Raw genomic sequence first — 21,938 nt, forward strand, 5'->3', positions numbered from 1 at the left:
CCAGATGCTCCACTTCGAGCCAGGTACCTGCTATTATGCCTGGGAAAGTAGCAGAGGACAGCTGAAGTCCTTGAGCCCTGCACCCATGTGAGAGACTTGGATGGATTCCCAGGGTCCTAGGTTTGGCATGGTGCCCAACTGGAGTCATTTGGGGAGTGAACCAGAAGATAGCAGATCACTCTCTCTCTCCCTCTCTCTCTCTCTGTGCCTTTCTCTAACTTTGCCTTTCAAATAAATAGTTTTTTTTTTTTAAATATCACTAATTTGTCAAATTAAAAATAATATGATCAGGGACAGGTGCTGTGGTGTAGCACGTAAAGCGCCGTCTGCAGCACCAGCATCCCATATGGGTATCAGTTTTTGAGTCCCGGCTGCTCCACTTCCAATCCAGCTCCCTGCTAATGCACTGGGAAAGCGGCTGAAGATGGCCCAAGCACCCACATGGGAGACCCAGAAGAAGCTCCTGGATCCTGATAGGCCCAGCTCTGGACGTCGTGGCCATCTGGGGAGTGAACCAGCAGATGGAAGATCTCTCTCTCTTTGTAACTCTACCTTTCTTTTTTTTTTTTTTTTTTCCCTACCTTTCAAATAAATAAATCTTAAAAAAAAAAAAAAAAAAAAAATTGGCCAGCACTGTGGCGTAGAGGGTAAAGACGCCACCTGCAGTGCCAGCATCCCATATGGACGCCAATTCATGTCCTGGCTACTCCACTTCTAATCCAGTTCTCTACTATGACCTGGGAAGGCAGTAGAGGATGGCCCAAGAAGCTCCTGGCTCCTGGCTTCAGATTGGCACAGCTTCTGCTGGTGCAGCCATCTAGGGAGTGAAACAGCAGATAGAAGACCTCTCTCTCTGCCTCTGCAACTCTGACTCTCAAGTAAACAAATAAAATCTTAATAAATAAATAAATAAATAAGGGCTGAAGCTGTGGCACAGCGGGTTAATGTCCTGGCCTGAAGTGCCAGCATCCCATATGGGTACCAGTTCTAATCCCTCTTCCGATCCAGCTCTCTGCTTTGGCCTGGTAAAGCAGTGGAAGATGGCCCAAGTCCTTGGGCCACTGCACCCACGTGGGAGACCTAGAAGATGCTCCTGGCTCCTGGCTTTGGATCAGTGCAGCTCCGGCTGTTGTGGCCAATTGGGGAGTGAACCAGTGGATGGAAGACCTTTCTCTCTGCCTCTCTCTGTATAACTGACTTTCAAATAAATAAATAAATCTTTTAAAAATAAATCAATAAAAATAAAAACAAGATATGTGAGACATATCTTCTGAGACATGCAGGCTGAGTCTAGAAATCATTGACATTTGTATTGAAGTTCATTTCATACACACACATCTCATTTAATCCTCATTTGTGAGTTAAGAATTATGCAGACTGCTTTTCTAGAAAAGGATCACAAAGACAAACTGACTTGCTGACGGTCCAAGGGGCTGGGCCCAGAGACTAAAAATAAGCTGTACCCATTCTACCAACACCCAGAGGCCAGAACACCACCCACAATTCCTAAGGATTTTTATATTTGTATACTGGGAAGAAAAGTATTTTGCATTTTTGTCCCCATTTAATGACTGGCTTTAAAAAAATATTTTTAAAAAAATTTTCAAGGAGCCGGCCCCATGGCACAGTAGGTTAATCTTCTACCTGCGGCGCTGGCATTCCCATATGTAGTCCTGGCTGCCCCTCTTCCAATCTAGCTCTCTGCTATGGCCTGGGGTAGCAGTAGAAGATGGCCCAAGTCCTTGGACCCCTGCACCCACGTGGGAGGCCCGGAAGAAGCTCTTGGCTCCTGGCTTCAAATCTGTGCAGCTCTGGCCAATATGGCCATTTGGGGAGTGAAGCAGCAGACAGAAGACCTTTCTGTCTCTCCCTCTCACTGTCTGTAACTCTAACTCTCAAATAAAATCTTAAAAACATTTCCACATTGTTGTGCATGTTTTCATCTCTCCAAACACAAATTCTATACCCAGTATTCATTCCCCATAACCCTGACAATCACCATTCTTCCTTTATAAACACCATCTGTTTCTCCACATTTCACTACTCAAGGTACCTCATAGGCTCCAAGTAAGTGAAATCATATGCAATATTTGTCTTCTTGTGACTGGCTTATTACACGTAGCACAGTATCTTCAAGGTTCATCTATGTCATAGCATGTGTCAGAATTGCACTCCTCTTAGAAGCTGAATAATATTCTACTGTATATACAGGATGACATTTTGTTTTTGCATTCATCCACTGATGGATACTTGATTTGCTTCCACCTTTTGGCTACTGTGAATAACACTGTTTGGAACATGAGTACAAATATCTGTGTAAGTTTTTTTTTTTTTTTTTAATTTTTTTTTTGACAGGCAGAGTGGACAGTGAGAGAGAGAGAGACAGAGAGAAAGGTCTTCCTTTGCCATTGGTTCACCCTCCAATGGACGCCGCGGCCAGCGCGCTGCGGCCGGCGCACCGCGCTGATCCGAAGGCAGAAGCCAGGTACTTATCCTGGTCTCCCGTGGGGTGCAGGGCCCAAGCACTTGGGCCATCCTCCACTGCACTCCCAGGCCTGGAAGCAGAGAGCTGGCCTGGAAGAGGGGCAACCGGGACAGAATCCGGCACCCCGACCGGGACTAGAACCCGGTGTGCTGGCGCCGCAAGGCGGAAGATTAGCCTAGTGAGCCATGGCGCTGGCCTCTTTCTTTCAATTACTATGAGTACATATACAGAAGTGAAATTATTGGATCAGTGAAATTATTGGTAATTCTATTTAGTTTTTTGAGAAACTGCCATACTGTCGTTTTCCACAGTGGTTGTACTGTTTTATATTCCCATCAGCAAAGCACAAGAGTTCCAATCTCTCCATATTCTCATTGTTGCTTTCTGGTTTTTTGATATAGTCATCCTAATAGGTGCCAACTGTTTGCTGGCCTTCTTAACCATCAACTAAGTAAGAACTATATTCAATAAGGGCTCTCCTAATTCTAGAAGCAAATCGAGTTATTTTTCTTCATGTGTTACTTTATATTTACCTACTCTGGAACTCAATTATTGCTGTTCTGCTGTCACTCCACTCAAAATGATCTGCAGATCATCCCCACTAACTGGGCATGTGACCACCTGAAGAACTAACAGCATATATAACCTGGGGAGCTCTTTCTTATACGCCTTCTCTCCTCAAATCACTTACAGACACTAATCTATCTACCCAGGCCTGCCATCTCTGCAATTTGATCCACCTTAGTGGATATGGGGCAGCACAGCACAGAATTCAACCAGCTTAGCACACAGGCACACAGTTCAACACTCAGTGTTGCTAGCACTTGAAATAACTACCTTTGGGCATGTTACTTAACCTCTCTAAATTGCAGTCTTCCCATTTGTAAAACTGAGAAAATCTACCTATTTCATTGTATTATTGTTGGAATTAATGAGACAGATCTAAAAAACCTGGCCCACTGCCTGAGACACATTAAGAGCTAGATAAATGTTAGCTAATTATTACACTATTTGAACTCAAACAACAATAGTTAACGCCAGCTAAACTTACTCTGAGCCAAGGACTATCCTGAGGGTTTTACATGCAGTGGCCCTTCTAATCCTCTTAACAACCCCATGAAGTAGGTATTGTTACCCTTATTATCCAGATGAAACCACAAAAAAGCTACAGAATATGAAGACGCATAGCTACTCTAAGTGGGAGTTTGGATCCAAATTCAAGTGATCTGGTTGCAGAGACCATGCTCTACCACAATGCAATCCAGCGTCTTAAATATAACAGGGGCCAGGCAATGAAGCCAGATTAAGGGCAGACTGGAGAATAAGCAGCCTTTTTTAAAAGAACAAGCCACTACTCAGCTCTAGTCGTCACTGCCATTGAGGCATGCAGTTTCAACGTTGCCAGGACTGAATCTTTCAAGAGAAGCCAGCAACCTGATTTTTGCAGGCTTAAGGCAGGCTGCATTTGGCCCATGGGTAAGTAAGGCTGCTGTCTAATGGCACTTCCTAAGCCACAGGAGGGGGGATGCATGTGCAGGGAGGTGGAGAGATGAGGAGAGGTGAGAGGGATCCCAAGCATTCACTTCTGCTGACACCCTGTCTTTACCCACCACCCTTCTTATCATTCTTTCGTATTTCCCATTAGGTAACTAGGCCAGAAACATTATCGCCATTTTAAAGATGCCAGAAGTTACTGACTTGCCTGGGCTCCTAGCTTGGATACATTACATGAATAGTGGTGGGGAACCTTTTTTCTGCCAAGGACCATTTGGATATTATTAACATCATTTCAGGCCACACACAATTATCAACTTAAAAATTCACCAGCTATAGGTCTGTTGAATTTTGAGTCCCAGCTGCGGATGCCTCAGCAGGACCAGACCAAATGATTTTGCAGGCCTTCTGCAGCGGCCCAGGGTCAGATGTTCTCCACAACTGAAACAGAGAACACCAAAGCCCCGTGGTGACCGTGCCTGCCTCTCTTCTTCACCATGTCTTTTCACAATACTGTAAGAATCAAGAGATTCCAGATCAAAAACAAAATTGCCTAATTTCCCAATGGATTTCAAAGAAAACTGGTGGTAAAAACAGGCCCAACTCCAAGACGAGACACTGAAGAAAAACCAAGCTGGGTCTATGAGGAAATGCGCTTGAGACGGCACACATACTTATTGTGTATCAAGGCCACTACCATCTTAACTGTATCAAGCTGAAAACCTCACAGTTGTCTGGATAGCTGGACAATTTTAATTGGGGATGTGACTGTCTCTTTATTTCTATGCCCTACACTAACAGGTTGGTTCAATAATAAATATGTGAAACATTAAAAAAAAGAAAAGCAACAGAACTGGCACTGTGGCATAGCAGGTAAAGCTACCACCACCTGCAGTGTCAGCATCCCATATGGGTGCCAGTTTGAGTCCCGGATGCTCCAATTCCGATTCAGCTCTCTACTGCAGCCTGGGAAAGCAGTAGAAGACGGCCCAATTGCTTGGGCCCATGCACTCGCATGGGAGACCCCAAAGAAGCTCCAGTTTCCTGGCTTTGGATCGGTGCAGCTCCACCTGTTGAGGCCAATTGGGGAGTGAACCAGCAGATGGAAGACCTCCTCTCTGTCTCTACCTCTCTCTGTAACTGTTTTTCAAATAAATAAATCTTAAAAAATAAATAAAGTGTATTAGGGGGAAAAATGCAGCATAAAAAAACCATGACATATATGTTTTAGTAATATAGCTTCCTTCCAAATACTGTTTTCAGGGGAGTCAACTTAGAAACAAGTGTTAAGTGACAGTTAAGTGAAAGCCCTTATATACAACAGAGGTCAAAACAATGGGCTGAAATTGCTAAAATTTTGGAGAACAGGTGACCAGGCATCTTTACTACCTCCTTAAGAGAGAAGGTCTCTAATCTGGGGCCAAGATTTGACGCACACTCAAAGGCAAACAGCGTTACTAGGTAATAATCTCAGAAGGTATTAGGAGAATGTGACCATTTTAACAAAGAAAGCTGCAACCTAATCAGCCCACGGCAATCAGCTGAAAGGAAAACTACCAAATGGCCATACACAGCAGAAAACATTCAGCCTCACGGTAAAGCCACCATGAATCAGCTACGAGGATAAGAAACTTCTACAGTAATACCATTATCACATACTGACTGAACTGAAAAAATAATGCTTGGCAATAGTCATGATGTAGTCTTTTTAAAAAAGATGTATTTATTTATTAGAAAGGCAGGTTAACAAAGGAAGGGAGAAACAGAGAGAGAGAGACAGATCTTCCTTGCGCTGATTCACTCCCCAAATGGTCACAATGGCCAGGACCAGGCCGAAGCCAGGAGCCTGGAACTCCATCCAGATCTCCCACGTGGGTGGCAGGGGCCCAAGTACCTGAGCCGTCTCCTGCCTTCCCGGGTGATCAGCAGGGAGCTAGAAGGAAAGCAGAGCAGCCAGGACTCAAACCTTCACTGCGAGAGTCACAAGCGTTTAATCAACCTGCTGCACCACAACACCCATCCCTGTGACTATCATTGTTGTTAAGATTTAGAGCCTGGCATTGTGGAGTAGCAGGTAAAGCAAGAGATTGCAACACTGGCATCCCATATTGGTGCAATACTGGCGCCAGTTTGTGTCCTGGCTGCCTCACTTCCAATTTAGCTACCAGCTAATGGCCTGGGAAAAGCAACAGAATATGGCCCAAGCGTTTGGACCCCTGCCACCCATGTGGGAGACCCAGATGAAGCTTCTGGCTCCTGACTTCAGCCTGGCCCAGCACTGACCATTGTGGCTATCTGGGAAGTGAACCAGTAGATGGAAGATATCTATCACTCTGCCTTTCAAATAAATAAATATTTATTTATTTATGCATTTGAAAGGCAGAGTGACAGAGAGAGAGAAAAAGAGAAGTCTTCCATCCACTGATACACTCACTAAATGGTCATAACTACCAGAACTGGGCCAGGTCAAAGTCAGGAGTCAGGAACTCCATCTGGGTCTCCCACATGGGTGGCAGGGGTCCAGACACTTGGACAATCTTCTGCTACCATTCCAAGAACATTACCAGGAAGCTGGATTGAAGTGGAGCAGCCAGGACTCAAAGCGGCATTCCCATATGGGATGCAAGCATCACAAGCAGCAATTTAACATCCCCTATGGGTGCTAGTTTGAATCCTGGCTGCTCCACTTCCGATCCAGCTCTCTGCTGTGGCCTGGGAAAGCAGTGGAAGATGGCCCAAGTCCTTGGGCCACTGCACCCACATGGCAGACCCAGAAGAAGCTCCTGGCTCCTAGCTCCGGATCGGCGCAGCTCCAGCCGTTGCGGCCATCTGGGGAGTGAACCATCGAATGGAAGACCTCTCTCTCCCTCTGCCTCTGCCTTTCTGTAACTTAGTCTTTCAAAAAATAAATCTTTAAAAAAAAAAAAAAGGCATAATTAACAACCAACTACAACACTGCTTTGTTTTCTCTTCTTGGGCAATTCTGAAAAGACTAAGTCAATGCAGGCCCCAGTACTTCCACAGTCCTTTTAGGCAGGTCTTCTATACCACCTACCCATAAGCAGGTATAAACAGAGATGTTTACTGACACTAAATTAAACACTGCTTAAACACCGACAATTCAGTGGTTTCTTGCCAGCGTGTCTAAGGCAGAGTACAGGCTGCAGCAACCTACAGCAGCTGATCTGCACCAGGCCATCAAACACGGCCAAGCCAGTTATACAAAAAGATATACCACAATCCTCTGAGTGCTAATCAGTCACGTGACCCCAAGTAACATCACAAGAGACACAACTAGAATTTACGTACTAGAAGACTTGAAGGAAAATTTGGAATGGGGGAAGTTATACACCAAGATTTTGACAGGCGTCAGGATTTACAAAGAAACCCTGAGTAATGTTCTTAGAAAAAAACAAAGGCTTTCCAAGTAAGGAAGTATATGTAGCTCAGAGGCTAACGATCAAAACTGGAGACAGAGCGACAGTCTGCCTCCTACTTGCTCTTCTGTAAAATAATGGGCGCCACGAATTTAACCAAAACAATCAGATTCAGGGACAATGAAACTACAGACAGAATGTTCTGGGCAAAGCAAGTCATTTAAATAGTTGAACACTTTTATTTGAGTAAAGTCCTTTAAAACGCAGAACCTATTATGACTCCCTGTTAAAGGAACAGTTCAAAAGACAGAGATTTTAATCCTGGTTAGACTACTTACCAGTGAGTCCCTGGGCAAATCCCTCTTTGTTCCTTTGTTTCCTTATACAAGTTGAGTAGCTTTTATCCAAAATCCCTGGGACCCAAAGTGTTTAGGACTCCATTTTTTAAAATTTTTGGATTCTGGAATATTTGGTTGTTGTTTTTTGTTGTTGTTGTTGTTTAAGATGTATTTATTTGAGGGGGTGGCGCTGTGGCGTGGAGAGTAGAGCACCACCTGCAGTGCTGGCATCCCACATGGGCGCCAGTTTGAATCCCCACTGCTCCACTTCCGATTCAGCTCTCTGCTATTGCCTAGGAAAGCTGTGGAAGATGGCTCAAGTCCTTGGGCCCCTGCACCCATGTGGGAGACAGGGAAGAAGCTCCTGGCTCCTGATCTGTACAGCTCCGGCCACTGTATCCATCTGGGGAGTGAACCAAGGAATGGAAGACCTCTCTCAATCTCTACCTCTGCCTCTCTGTAACTCCGCCTTTCAAATAAATACATCTTTACAAAAAAAAAAAAAAATAGATGTATTTATTGAAAGGCAGAGCAAGAGATAGAGATATATATATAGAAAGAGAGAAAGATCTTCCATCTGCTATTTCACTCTCCAAATGCCTGCAATAGCCAGGGCTGGGCCAGGCCAAAGCCAGGAGCCTGCAGCTCCATCCAGGTCTCCCATGTGGGTGGCAGGGACTTGAGCCAACACCCAGGATGTACACTACCCAGAAGTTAATCAGAATCAGAGCAGCTGAGATTCAAACCAGGCACTCTTACATGCCACTGCACCGTAACACTCAACCCTCAAGGTAATTTATAAAATACTTTCAGTGTGATCCATTGTGGAAGTCGGGCATGGAATTTTCCATTTGTGGCATCATGTCAGCACTCAAAAAAGTTTCTGATTTTAAAGCGTCACGGATTTTGGATCTAGGGATAAGGGATGCTCAACCTGTATATAAAATGAAAGACTTCAGGGCCGGTGCCATGGCTAACTTGGCTAATCCTCCGGCACAGCGCCGGCCATGGTGGCCATTTGGGGAGTGAACCAACGGAAGGAAGACCTTTCTCTCTGTGTGTGTCTCTCTCTCACTGTCTATAACTCTACCTGTCAAATTAAAAAAAAAAAAAATGAAAGACTTCAAATAGATGATTATTAGCTCTTTCCAGAAATAACATTCTGTAATTCTAAAGAGGCAGAATTTCAGAAGCATAAAATCATAAGAATGGTAAAATCAGAACTACACCAAGATCTCTTAAACTTCTTTAAGCACGATATCCCACAACATGAAAGATATTCTACAGGAAATAGGTCACCCACCTAAAAAACTACAATTCCTGAAATCTCAGTGCTCATGTATACACTTGAGAACCAAGATTTACTGGTGTTGGATGGGCATACCACAAAAGTAAGCCTGTAGTAATACATAATTATCCTATTATTTTGGGTTAAAAACTCCTCAGGCGGGAAAAATGTCAATGAATAGAGAATCATTCCTCAAAATGCCTTCCCTCAAAACCAACTCTTAGAGCAACAATTCACAGGAAGACTTGTTAAGATTTGTTTATTCATTTCAAAGGCAGAATTACAGAGAGAAAGGAGAGCCAGAAAGATCTTCCCTCTACTGGTTTATCCCCAAAATGTGGCAAAGGCCAGGGCTGGGGCCAGGTCGAAGCCAAAAGCCAGGAGCTTCTTCCAGGTCTCCCACATGGGAGCAAGGGCCATCCTCCACTGTTTTCCCAGGCACATTAGCAGGTAGCTGGATCGGAAGTGGAGCAGTCAGGATTTGAACTGGCACCCATATGGAATTAACGCGCTGTGCCTCAGTGCTAGACCCTCACAGGAAAACTTATAAATTAACAATGGGGGCGTGGCCCAGAGTCTGCTGCCGTCTGCAGTGCCAGGCATCCCTCAAGGGCACTGGTTCCAGCTGCTCCACTTCTGATCCAGCTCTCTGCTAGTGCACCTGGGAAAGCAGTGGAAGATGGCCCAAATACTTGGGCCCTGCATTCATGTGGGAGACCTGATGATGCTCCTGGTTCCTGGCTTCGACCTGACCCAGCCCTGGCCATTGTGGACATTTGGGTAGTGAACCAGCAGGTGGAAAATCTCTCTCTCTCCCTCTCTCTCTCTCTCTCTTTTTTTTTTTTAGATTTATTTTATTATTTATTTGAAAGTCAGAGTTACACAGAGAGAGGAGAGGCAGAGAGAGAGGTCTTCTATCCGCTGGTTCACTCCCCAGATAGCCGCAACGGCTGGAGCTGCGCCAATCCAAGGCCAGGGCCCAGAGGCTTCTTCCAGGTCTCCCACCTGGGTGCAGGGGCCCAAGCACTTGGGCCATCTTCTACTGCTTTTCCAGGCCGTAGCAGAGAGCTGGATTGGAAGTGGAGCAGCCGGGACTTGAACTGTTGCCCATATGGGATGCCGGCACTGCAGGCAGCAGCTTTACCAGCTAGGCTACATCACTGGCCCCAGCTCTGCTTTCAAATAAATAAATAAGTGAATAAATAACACAGTACAACAAGTGAACAATAGAACAAAACTATAAAAGAATGTATACAGAAAAGGGGTAATTTAATCACTTCTGGACCTGGCATTTTCTTAACGGTCTTAGCCTCCCCCCTCCCCCCTTCCTAATGAAAAGACAAGAAGAGGACAACGGTCAACCACTCTGCCTCTCTGGCTCTATCTGGTACCTCAGAGGTGGCAGCTTTGATATCGAAGTTGAGAGAAGGGAAGCATGAAGGCTTTTCCATCAGAGGCATTTGATGTTACTATGAGGAGTTAAGAGATTAAGATTTTGGTTTTACTTGAGTACCAGACAAATCAGATGATTACAGGTACATGACCACAAAATATATTATCAAGGGGACGGCGCTATGGCATAGCGGGCAAAGCCACTACATGCAGCGCAGGCATCCCATATGAGCACCGGTTCAAGCCCCAGCTGCGATCCAGCTCCCTGCTAATGTGCCTGGGAAAGCAGCAGAAGGTAGCCCAAGTGTTTGGGCCCCTGCCAACGTGGGAGACCCAGATGGAACTCCTGGCTCCTGACTTCATATTGGCCCAGCTCCGGCCATTGCAGCCATTTGGCAAGTGAACCAGCAGATGGAAAATCTCTGTAACTCTACCTTTCAAATAAATAAATAAATCTATATATCATCCAAACTTTTTTTTAAAAAAAGATTTATTTATTTATTTACTTGAAAGGAAGAGCAAAAGAGATAAAGTGAGCTTTCATTGGCTGGTTCACTCCCCAAATGCCCACAACCACTGGGGCTGGGCCAGGCCAAAACTAGGAGTTAACTCTATTTGGTCTCCCACATGGATGACCCAGGCACTTGGGCCATCTTCCACTGTCTTTCCAGAGGCATTAGCAGGAAGCTGCATAAGGGATTTGAAGAGGCAATCTGATATGGGATGCCAGTATCCCAAATGGTGGCTATAAGCCACAGTGCCACAATGCTGGCCCCACAAACTCTTTTAAGAAGGAAAGGAATACTTTCCAATTTCATCAATGGGCAATTTTAGATAGTCTCAAGTATACCAGAATATACCATCACCTACATATATAAAAAACTCCAGCAGGCAGAGAACCTCAAGTTACCTTGTGAACCTTATAAAGAAATCTTATCTCACATCATCAGTCAGCAGGAACCCCAGCAGAGGCAGAAGGGAGGATGGGTATCAGCCTTTCTGCCTACATCCTCTCCACTACCTGGACCTATCACAACCCTGTCCATTTCCTGAGATGCCATTCTCTTATTGCTTCCTACACACCTCAGTCCGAAGAAATATAACTTCCAGCTTGAAATTGGCCCTGAGAGGTAAAACAGTACTACACGGACTTGATCTCCAACAAATACCAGCTCTGCACCTGACAGGCACAGGATAGAATCTGATACGCAACACTGCAAAGAGTAAAGGAGTTACTGACAAACACTACAAAGGCAAGGAAATTATGAACATGAAGATAACCAAAGTGACAAACTACTACTCTCAAATCTTTCCCTAAATTCTTGACTTAGGAAAACTGATGTTGGCCGGCACCACAGCTCTCTAGGCTAATCCTCCGTCTGCGGCGCCAGCACATCGGGTTCTAGTCCCAGTTTGGGCGCCAGTTCTGTCCTGGTTGCTCCTCTTCCAGTACAGCTCTCTGCTGTGGCCCGGGAGTGCAGTGGAGGATGGCCCAAGTCCTTGGTCCCTGCACCCGCATGGGAGACCAGGAGGAAGCACCTGGCTCCTGGCTTCAGATCAGCGCAGCGTGCCGGCCATAGCAGCCATTTGGGGAGTGAACCAACGGAAGGAAGACCTTTCTCTCTGTCTCTCTCTGTCTCTCTCTCAAAAAAGAAAACTGATGCAGGAATGGGCATTCATTTAGTTATTTATTTTTATTTATTTGAAAGGCAGAGTTAGAGACAGAGACAGAGAGAGAGCAAGCGAGCAAGCGAGAGAAAGAAAGGGAGACAAAAAGAGGGAGACAGAGAGAGAGTGAGAGAGAGCAAGAGATCTTCCATCCACTGGTTCACTCCCCAAAATCCACAACAGCCAGACCTGGGCCAACCCGAAGCCAGGACCCAGTAGCTTCCTCTGGGTCTCCCAGTGGAACAGGGGCCCAGCGACTTGGTACATCCTCCACTGCTTTCCCAGATGAATTGAAAGTGGAGCAGCCAAGATGCAAATCTATACCCTTATGGGATGCTGATGCCACAGTGCCGGCCCAAGAAATGGGCATCTAGTCTAGCCATTAAGAGACCAGTTTTCTCAAAATGAAGAGCATGGTTTCTACACCCAGCTCTGGCTCCTGACTCCAGCTTCCTGCTAATGCAGACCCTTGGGACGGGGGTGATGGCTCAAGTAACTGGGTTCTTGCCACCCATGGGGGAGACCTGCATTGCATTTCCAGCTCCTAGCTCCAGCTAGGCCCAGCCCTGGTCATTGAGGATATTTTGGGAGTGAATCAATGAACAGGAGCTCAATCGCCCATTCTCCCTCACTCTCCCTCCCTCCCTCCCTTCCTCTCTTTCTCTGCTTCTCAAATAAAGAAAAATAAATATTAAATTAAAAAAAAAACTGATGAAGAACAATCTATCTAAGTCCAGGACCAAAACCCACATATCACCCAAATTGTTCATCCACTCAGTGAACAATCCTGGAAATGAAATGCCCTTTTGTTCCACAGAAACAAAGTGAAGTTGCTGGTGCAGAAGTAATTTTTCTTGCAAGAACACTGTGATTCAAGATATCAAGGATTAGGTGGGTTTATCATCCGTTCTAGGAGCCCTCCCCACTCCCTGCCCTTTATGATACCGTGTCTCGGGAAAAGTGCTTCCAAATGACTCTATCCGTGCTCTCTGCGCACTCAGCCTGAGTTATACGTCCACACCTCCTTCCACAAAGCGCTTTATTCCTCCATGCCCCAAGCACAGGTATTTCCTCCACGTGTATATTTATATGAGGAAGGATACCTATTTCTGTTGACCAAATTTCAGCCAAATTATACTCAATCAGCATGCTTTCAGCAAATATCAAACTCAAATTACAGGCTGGTAAATACTTAATACCTTGCCTGTACATTTAGTTGGGCTAATAGATAAGCAGAATCAACTTGGTAGGCAGAGTGTGCCTGCTCCTAACTACACTGTGGTATGTGAGTTGAACGAGAGGAACGTGGTTTATGTAAGCAGTGAGAGAACACACAAAGTGTGAGGAAGAAGATTTTGGAAGACTACAAAGACCAAACCCAGGAGAGGCCATCTCTAGCACCCAAGGAGGTCGTGCGGAGGGTGAGTGTGGTGACCATGACCCTGCTTACCGGCACCCAGCCCTTGGCTCCATCTCCTCAACCCCATCCCCTCTCCATTCCCACATAAAGGGGGGAGAAAGTCATTAGCAAAGTATCAGAATGATAGCAGCAAGTGATGAGAATGAAAGGAGAAGATGTTGTAAGCAAATACAGTGGAGCAGTTAGCTGAGATTCTCTGAGCAATGCAGACTCAGCCTGGAAGCCCAGCTCCACCACAAACCACGGGAGGTCTCCCCAAGTCACCTGTCTCTGAGCCTGTTTCCTCATATGCGATATAAAGACAACAGTATTAAAGCATAAATGGTAATAGTTCTATTCCTACCTTGGAAAATATTCTTGTAAGCATTTGATGTGATCATATACGTACACGTGTCTGGCCCATCAAACACCACAGATATTAACCAATAAGTGAATGTCATGCTCAGATATGAGCTATTTATGTTGTTACAGTTATTCTTATAAACAGCAATACCTCAGCTAAACATGGGTGAGCCACTGGGAGAAACTACTACTCAATTCAATCGGCACTGGAGAATACTGTAGATTTTTGAGGGATTGGCAGAGGATGTGAGATAATTAGAGTTAAGTCTTGAGAAGCTTATATCATAGTGGCAGTGGTGACTAACAATTATTAAAGCTGAAAAGAACAAATACTTGGGAAGCATTTACTGGAACCAAATTTTCTACAAAGACTAAGGTAAAAGACTAAGCTAATATAAATCTTTTTTTCATTCCTAGAATTCTATTTCACTTCCTTCTCACCACCAAAAATGAATTCTAACGTCTATTTACCACAAATGCCTTGCCAGTCTCTGTGCCACAGATCCCTCAATGATCATTTATCAATGTCCTGTCTCGATTCTTCAGCACTCAGTTATGACAACCAGCAGTCTTCAAGTCCCCTTGCCTTTCTAGACTACAGGGAACACGGACTGTGTTCCAAGTGACAGTCAGACAGACATAGCACTCAGCAGAAGGCCTGGCATGCACTACAAGCTGAATAAATGTGAAAGCGCAATTCTCATGGTTATTATTAAGAGTAAAGAGAGACACATAAAGATAAAGTGTATTCAACAAATATTTTTACTGAATAAACATACTTAAGTAGAACACATTAACTTTATTTACAGCAAAAAACAGATACGACTTATCACTTAAGAGGAGCAACTAGAGGTATACGTGTCTTTGAAAAATTGCTAATATTCAGCTTTCAATTCTTTAAAAGCAGTCCAGAAAAGGTGGCCTGCCCATTAAGAAAGAAAAAGAAAGAGAAACACAAAGAGGCAATTTTAAACAGCACTGGACTGGGAGCAACGAGCCCTACTTAGTACCCTTGACTGCCACAGGCTAAGCAGGCAGCTCTGGGCAAGCCACCTTTTAAGGTCTCTGTTCTCTTTTCCATAAAATGAAGATCCTTCCACCCTCAGATTCCATGAGGAAGAAAGAAGATATCAAAGGGCTACCTAATGCAATAGCCCCCCAGCTTCCATCAGTCCTGATTTCCTGCCACATCCGCACAATACCGTTACCATTATTTTTCTTTAAATTGCCTTTTTAGGGGGACGCCAGCACCCCATATGAGCACTGGTTCGAGTCCCAGATGCCTTACTTCCAACCCAGCTTCCTGTTAATGTGCCTGGGGAAGCAGTGGAAGATGGCCCAAGTACTTCAGCCCCTGCCAACCATCTGAGACCTGGATGGAGTTCCCGACGCCTGGCCAGCCCTGGCAGTTGCGCCTATCTGGAGAGTGAAACTGCAAATGGATACCTCTCTCTCTTTCAAAAAAAATAAAAAAATCTTCAAATTACCTTTTTAAATTTAATCTCACCTTATATAGTAAATACATCAAAACTTTTATTCACATTAGTTAGTTTTTCTAATATGTATAAAAATAATATTAACTTTAAAAATTTAAATTCTCTTTCAAAGATCAAATTTAAATACAAAGATTCAGCATATATACACAAACTTTAGCAAACAGCAACCTCATTATTAAAACTTAAAAAATTTTAAAGGTCAGAGTACTGTGTGGAAAAGAAATGGAATTTCATCTTCTCACAATAATCTAAGGGTTAATCCTAAAAGGTTAATATTCAGTTATTATATTAGAAAGAAAAAACCAATACTTTTAAAATTATGTGAGGCAGCAAAAATTTAAAACAATTGATTCCTTCTTAACCTACATAACCCTCATCTGCATTAGGGTTTTAGTTCCTTTAACTGTAAAAGACTTTAATTCCACCCTTGAGTAACTAAATTCAGACTAAAATAATAAGAAAATCAATTATTTTCTCCTTTCTTAAAAATCACCAAAAAAATAAAAACACTAAAATTAAGCACCATGTTTTATTAGCAATGAAAGTCCTCTTATAGGGGCTGGCACGGTGACACAGTAGGTAAAGCTGTGGCCTACAGCACTACCATACCATATGGGCACCAGTTCATATCTCAGCTGCTCCACTTCTGATCCAGCTCCCTGCTCATGGCCTAGGAAAAGCAGTGGAAGAAGACCCAAGTGCTTGGATCCCTGCCACTCACAAAGGAGACACAGATGAAGCTCTTAACTCCTAGCTTGCAGCCATCTGGTAAGTGAACCAGCAGATTGAAGATCAATCTCTCTCCCTCTCTCTAATTATTTCAAATAAATAAATCTTTTTTAAAAAAAGTGTTGCTCTTAATTTTTTAAAAAAGGTTTATTTATTTATGTATTTGAAAGAGTTACACAAAGAGAGGAGAGGCAGAGAGAGAGAGTCTTCCATCCACTGGTTCACTCCCCAATTGGCTGTAATAGCCTGAGTTGAAGCCAGGAGCCAGGAGCTTCTTCTGGGTCTCACACATGAGAGCAGGGGCCCAAGGACTTGGGCAACCTTCCACTACTTTCTCAGGCCATTGCAGAGAGCTAGGTCAGAAGAGGAACAGCCAAGACTCGAACCAGCACCCATATAGGATGCTGGCACTGCAGACAGCAGCTTTACCTGCTATGCCACAGCCCAGCCCCAACTACTACTCTTATAAACATGCTCTCTTTGCCTCATTCACAACATGGGAAGACAAATGTACCCACTTCTTAACTTAGAATATCAAGGGCAGTATCCATTTGAGCCAAGTTTTACTGGTCAATAAAGTCTCCCTGATCTAAATCATTCCAATCATACTTTATAATCAAATCCACTGATGAACACAAGACAACTTTTTGATGGGTTAACAATATCTGATGCGACTGATGGCCATCAGTTAAACCTCACTAGATTATTTTAAAGCAGAAGTGACAAACTTCAGCATAATTCTAAATCTGCCAAACTTTGATGGGTATCAATTAGCTAACTAAAGAACAAGTGGGACAAATAATGTACACCTATAAATATCCACACTACTTTATCCTTCTGGCATAATCCCCATAATTTATCATAATCCCCCAAAACCATCTCTATGGGCCTCCTTTCTTTACCCACAGACCTCTTATACTCCTGGCTCCTGGCTTCAGATCGGCGCAGCTCAGGCCGTTGTGACCATCTGGGGAGTGAACCAGTGGATGGAAGACCTTTCTCTGCCTGTGCCTCTCTGTAACTCTGCCTTTCCAATAAATAAATAAATCTTTTAAATAAATAAATAAATACTGCAAACCAGAAAAAAATCAAATGTCTATTAAAGTGTCATAAAGCATAAAGAAAAAATTTTAAAGGACCAGGCATTGTTACATGTGAGACCAAATACTCCCAAAATGTCAGTTTCTTGGGAGTATAACTTATGTCTGATTCATCACCCCTATTCTTCTCATAGCTGTTGACTTATAAATAGTATACACCCAACTATTAGTTGAACTAACAAACCAAAGAATAAACGTTAGTGCCTTCCCAGCAACAGATTATCAGTACTTTCTTATTTTTAAATCCCGGAAAAAAATTCAGGAGTCAATTCCCTGATCACCTTGACAAAATGTGTATTTTGAGAAAATTTGTCACAGAAATCTGCCTTACCACTGGCCACATTTCATGTGATAACCACTGCACCAAGAAATCCATCTAAATAGTTTTAATAAAGTCAAACTTTAACTGGCTAAAGCCAAACACCTTACCTGTAGATAATGTGCTTATAGACTAATTTCATTTACAAAAAACTGAATCTGTAAAATGTGGTGTAAGTAATGACCAGGCAACAGGAACTGACCACTAACAAATTAAGCATAGTTATAATCATTGCTATTACTTGATGCTTAAAAATATGCTATGATGACAATACTGTGGTTGATGTTACAGCTCACCTTCTTGATTGTCACCATTGTACTGTGCCACAGACAATAAATGTTGTATGTTGAAGGTCTCAAGCTCCAAAAGTTTATCCTGACGTTCGGTGACACAACAATTACGGTTATAGCAGCAGCAGCAACCAGAGCTACAGGCTGAGCCAGGCCCTGTGCTAAGACCCTTCCAAGTGCTATTTCACTTAGTCCTCAATACAACTCGGTGAGGTATTACTGTCCTCAGACAGAAACGCTGGGCCGGCCCTGTGGCATGGTGAGTGGGACCACCACCTGCAGTGCCAGCATTCCATATGGGCACCAGTCCCAGCTGCTCCACTTCCGATCCAGCTCTCTGCTATGGCTGGGGAAAGCAGTGGAGGACGGCTCAGGTCCTTGGGCCCTTGCACCTGCATGGGAGACCTGAAGGAAGCTCCTGGCTCCTGGCTTCGGATCGGAACCACTCCAGCCACTGTGGCCAACTGGGGAGTGAATCAACATATGGAAGATCTCTCGCGCTCTCTATCTCTGCCTCTCTGTAACTCTGCCTTTCATATAAATTAATTAAAAAAAAAAAAAAAAAAAAAAAGAGGCTGAGAGTCAGCCAACACGGTGGTATAGTGGGTAGAGCCACAGCCTTCAGCAAGCCGGTTTCCCATATGGCACCAGCTGGAGTCCCAGCTGCAGTCCTTGGGACCCTGCAACCACGTAGGAGACACAGAAGAAGCTCCTGGCTCCAGGCTTTGGCCTGTCCCAGCCCTGGCCATGTGACCATTTGGGGAATGAACCACTGGATGGAAGACTTTCTCTGCCTCTGCCACTCCCTCTCTGTAACTCTTTAAAATAAACAAATAAGTCTTTAAAAAAAAGAGACAGAGAGAAAGGGTAAGTGATTTGTCAAAGGTAAGTCAGTTATTGAGTAGCTGATGGGACAAGCTCTGGCTGTCTGACTCCAGGGTTCATACCCATAATCTCCCTCTCTGTAACTATGGACCCTCCTAATGATCAATAAGGTCAGAAGTCCAAGTGGAACAGAAATAAGCTGAACAGTTAATCCCCCAAATACAAATATCATGACCAAGCATTTAAATGCCTCTCCCCATTGTACAGCACCTACTTAATTAACTCTTTGAAAATATAATCAGGGTTTTTTTCCCTATATTTAGTCATAGGCACAAAAAAGAGATGATAATCTTTCTGTAATTCAAAACTTCATACTTATAAGCTGCCAGTCGGCCAGTTCGAAGGGTCCAATACTTTAAATCTCAATTCAGGACAAATAATATTATAGCAACTCTCATCTCCAAAGAGCTGAATCTTTCCTGTTGTTTACTGCTAAGATTCTGGTTGCACAAACCCTTTACAAGCTAAAGGCAGAGTTATAATCCAAGGCAGATACACAGAGAACCATGCTGTGATTGGTCTTCCAGTCAGATCCCATAGAGATGTTCACCTTCTTCCCAAAGAAAATAGCACACACAGAAAGGACCCCATTCAAGGGAAAAGGGAAAGTAGAAGAGGAGGTGGTGAAGATAATATAAAGTACTAGATGCAACCAAAGACCTCCACGGTAAACCCAGACAATCCAGAAACGCGTGCAGTAACATAGGCTTCTTGCTGCTGTTAGGGTCTCTCACAAACAGCACTTCAACAGCCAGTGCCGCTTCTCTTTACCCCGGAGGAGTCACACACTGGAATATCCTTCAATAAGTCCATCATCACTAAGCCTGGGCTGCTCCTTGTATGTAATGACCACTCAGAGCCACGTGGTTTATAAAGCACTCTCACATACACCATCTCATCAGCCACCCTGTTAGGCAAGTCGGGCAATCTGTTCTGCTCATTTCACAGATGAATGATGAGATTTACCCAAATTCTACAGCCTGTGACTGGTGCAGCCTCCAGCTCCAGTGAAGTCAAGGCCCTGTACCCGGGCCTTCCACACCCAGTGAGCCTCCTCTTCCCAACTGGCACAGCCCATTCCCCAAACTGCAGGAACAAATGTCAGCTATTAATGACACCAGGTGTCGGATGTACAAAAGGGAAAGAAAACCACAAAGTCAGCATTTTCTCAGAGAGGCCTCCTACTCTGTTCAGCACCCAACCTATACTTTCCCTAAAGCACTTCTCACAACAGCCCTTCAGGTGGGCAGTGAGATTCCCAACGCGCTCCTCAAGAACCCACGAGGCTTCCTAACTTGACTAAGGTCACACTTGTACAACACAGTGAGGCCTAAGGAAAGCGCCTTTCAGGTAAAAATATTTCAGTGGTTTAAAATGGCAAGCAACCTTTGTCCCACTTGTTGCTGTCATAATCTCAGCAGAGTGCCTTTTCTCCTGCCTGATTTTCTCTGGTTTACCCTTAACATGGACTGGCTCGCTGCGCTCTGGAAAAAGGTTAAAGTAATACAGCCATAGGAGTTATGGAAATATTACTTGCACCCTGGGTCTAAGTTAATTTTATCAAATGGTATGTGTCAGTTACAAGAAATGTGAGCCTGCCCGAACAATTATGAAATGAAAGTAATGAATAAACTATGAACAATCTATCATTTAAATCACCGCTCTCTGAGGGCTTTAACCAATCCAGACAAGACACAAAAACAACACCAAATGCCTGGAAGGAATCTCACCACCATGCCAGAGTCTGAGGAGATTACTGTGAATTATTAAGGACAGACAGCATTAGCCTCAAAACACGAATGTGCCCCTCCCTCAGATGTAATGCTAATGAGGGACAATGACAGATAAGATTATTGAAGTATTTCCCAGAAAAAAATTAATTAACCTTAACAAGTTAAGGTGTATTATGACTCCCAAAGCAGGCTTCCTTATCTGAAGCAAACAGGAGGAACTTTCCCTTAACGCAGGCTGTACTCACAATGGAAGGCTTCTACCCAAAACTCAGTGCGAAGGGAACCAGAACAAGTAGGTCTGTGTGAGCCAACCTGGAGAGCTCAGAACAAGGCCAGGAGTAGATAAAAAGGAAACAGGAAGAACTGAACTGGGAGTGTGGGGGCAGGGAGGAGGAGCAAGGGGCAAAAAAGGCTGAAACCCAGGAAGTACTGATGGAGATGGGCAACTCAGGCCTGGGAGGGGAGGAGGCTGGCCAGAACCGGCCCTGTGGGAAGGACCCTCCTCTCCACAAGGAAACCGACCACCGACCCAGACCAAGGGAAAATGGAGTTGACTGAAGGTATGGGGTAGGTCCTGCACAAGGAAGCAGTAACTGGTAGAGAGTGGAGGGAGCTTTTTAAGTGCTTTCCAAACATGTATTCACTTTAAGGAGGCGAGTCCTATGGTACGGAAATCTTATCTCAATAAAGCTGTTTTTAAAGTGTGTGAAACTGGGCGATGTGTAGGTTATTTACGATGTTCCGCTGTCTGTAGGGGCCCTCACATTCCCTGCCTCCCAACAGTGGGTTTTACCTGTGTCTGGGAACACCTCTCTTGGAATCCATCCTTCCGGGAGGAAGTCAGGAGTATTCTGAGTACACAAGAAGTATTAAGGGGAAAAACTGCGAACTCTTTAAAGAGGTCTTCTCCCACTTCTGCCCTTGAAATTCATTGGATAAAAAACTTCCTGCGGTGGCACCGCGGGGGAGGAAGCTTTTGTTTGGGATCCGCCTTGAAGCCGGGTATTCCCTCCAGGGAATGATGACCTTCTAGGGCCAAAATCTACCTAACCGAAGAGAAAACGGCCCAGGGTGGAATCCCTCAGGTCAGTTCTGAAGAAACCCCGGGAGCTTTATCACGAAATGATCACACAGAGCCTGTCTCTGCTACCCCCAAACTGGACCGTACACCCCGTGTCACTTCCGACTGTAACTCGCCAAGAAGACGGATGCTATGCCATGATCCCAGAAGTTTCTGGCCAGCTGCCCACTGACGCAAATTAGAAAGCCATCCGAGGGCCGACCTGGGTGAAGCCAGGCGCCACGTCCAGCCCCGGGCTCCCCCGCTCCAGCCCTCCCAATTTGGGGGGAGGGACCGAGGAGGCCACACCGCGAGCGGGAACGCCAGACCACCCGCCTTCGCCCTCCGCCCCCGGGCCGGGTTTCGGGGAGCCGCCGCCCCTGCCCTTTGCCTCAGGTCCGCGACCCCAGGGAGCAGGGGGCCGGCGCCGAGCGCTCCCCCCCGCAGCAGGAGCACCTCCCCCGGGGCAGCTGTCGCCGCCGCCCGGCCGGGGCCTCCCCGGGAGCAATAGGCTATCGATTC

At 44.8% G+C, this 21,938-nt stretch overlaps 1 protein-coding gene across 8 annotated transcripts in view; it reads right to left on the reverse strand.

Annotated features, from left to right (window-relative positions):
- Window positions 1-21,938, reverse strand: part of DCAF5 (DDB1 and CUL4 associated factor 5) — a 106,747-nt gene that overhangs the window by 83,525 nt on the left and 1,284 nt on the right. The window lies entirely within an intron of this gene.

The sequence above is a fragment of the Oryctolagus cuniculus genome, chromosome 20 (assembly GCF_051225735.1).
Source record: "Oryctolagus cuniculus isolate XC-2025 breed Fujian yellow rabbit chromosome 20, ASM5122573v1, whole genome shotgun sequence".
Classification (NCBI taxonomy): domain Eukaryota; kingdom Metazoa; phylum Chordata; class Mammalia; order Lagomorpha; family Leporidae; genus Oryctolagus; species Oryctolagus cuniculus.